At 47.6% G+C, this 1808-nt stretch overlaps 1 protein-coding gene across 4 annotated transcripts in view; it reads left to right on the top strand.

Moving 5' to 3' along the window:
- Cltcl1 (clathrin heavy chain like 1) overlaps positions 1-1808 on the top strand; it is a 137162-nt gene that overhangs the window by 19223 nt on the left and 116131 nt on the right. The gene's annotated exons all lie outside the window — the stretch shown is intronic.

The following is a 1808-nucleotide window of genomic DNA, read 5'->3' on the forward strand; positions in this document are numbered from 1 at the left end:
GAAAAAATCAAGTTGTAAACTTTTATTACAAATTAAAAATGAAGTTCTTAAAAATCTCAACTTGACCAGATATGAAACAATTTAAAAACCTTTAAAGGTGTATTGAGAAAAACCAGACTTTTTAAAAAAACACGTTTGTCATTACCAAAAAGAGACATCGTTAGGTAAAAATAACAACCCCATGCTGCATAGATAATACAGATAGTTCTAGTTATCTGGTCAACGGGCAGAAAGCAAGCACTGAAGGTCTTCAGTTCCAGTCTTTTGTTCATTTCTTATTGCTGGAATTACCTATTTGTTTCTTTCTTGCTGGATGACTAAACCTTTGGATGATGGTAGAGATGTCAAGCCGGCTTTTACTCAGCCCCGCCCTGCTGAGCCTCCGTAGCAACGAATTCTCAGCTGGTGGATTGGCTACTTTGTCTCTTTGCCATCTTGTAGTTTAGGGTTTTCTGGGCATCTGTGTCAGTAATTGAAGTTGCGATGGTACCGACGTTGAGGTGGCTGCTGACCTTGGGTCTCATCTCCTTGATTTTCCTTATCTCCTTCATTGCCATCCTCTCTAGGCTGTCTTTGGTGAGAGGGCCCCTGCGGAATCGTGGTCTATAATACATATTCTGTCTCACTTGTCTAGCTTGTTCTCCTGCACCCTGGTTGTCAGCACCCTCCATCACTTCTCCTTGCACAGGAGGGTTGGAATACTGTGGTCGACGCCCATAGGGTCTCCGCATGTAGTAAGGTGGGAACCTTCGCCCACGGCAGGGCCGGCGCTGTTGGGCCTGGCCTTCCAGAGCGCTCTCCGATCGCTCATTCTTTCCCCCACTCTCACTATTCTGGTAATTCTGCTGGTAATTGCGTGGAGGACCCCTTTGACATGGATAGTGTCTATAATGGTTACGGTCTGCTGCGTATTTCCTGCCTTGAACTGGAACTCCACCAGGGCCTGTGACATTTGCTGCCACGCACCCTTTTCTCCTTCAACAACATCAAACTCCACAGTCTCTCCATCTCCCACGCTACGAAAGTCTTTCCTGGGGTTATTCTTCTTTATGGCAGTCAGGTGTACAAATACATCTTCCTTGGTGTCATTCCTGTTGATGACGCCTTATCCGTTTCTTACATTAAACCATTTTACTGTTCCCAGAACTTTCCTTGGGATGACCTTTTTGTCCCAGCCGGCAGGTGCCGCCATGTGAGGCTGCCCGGGCAGCCGCTCCCTGAGCTGCTGCCCGCGGTGCCAGGCTTGGTGTCAGCTGCACTGAGGGCGGGGGCGGCTGCTGGGTCTCGGCCTCACTGCTCAAGGTTGCGGTGATGGTGACTGGGGCCGGCAGGCTGCGGCAGCTGCGACTCCTCCCGGTGTATGATGGTAACTAGGCCGGTGGCAGCGGTGGGGCTACTCAGGGCTGTCTGGGGTCTGCTCTCCGCTCCCGCTACTGATCGGACTAGAAAGTATATATTGATTTCAGCTCCCACTAAATGAAAACTATTTCTGTTCCTTTTTTTTTTTTTTTTTTTTTTTTTTTTTTTTTTTTTTTTGAGACAGGGCCTCGCTGTGCAGTTTTGGCTGGCCATGTGCTCTCTTTTGTAGCCCCCAAGCCAGTTTTGAACTCTCAGCGATCCTCCTGTCTCAACCTCACGAGTTATTTTTATTCATATTCTGATGTGGCGTTTTTCTTTACTTCAGACTTGAAACAATGCATTTGTTTTAGGAAATGAAGGAAGTCAGGGTGGGGAGATGGCTCAGTGGAATAAGTGCTTCTTTGGCAAGCGCAAGGGCCTGAGTTCAGTCCCCAGTTCCACCAAAAAAA

This window comes from Octodon degus, unplaced genomic scaffold (genome assembly GCF_000260255.1).
Source record: "Octodon degus isolate 3935 unplaced genomic scaffold, OctDeg1.0 scaffold00021, whole genome shotgun sequence".
NCBI lineage: Eukaryota > Metazoa > Chordata > Mammalia > Rodentia > Octodontidae > Octodon > Octodon degus.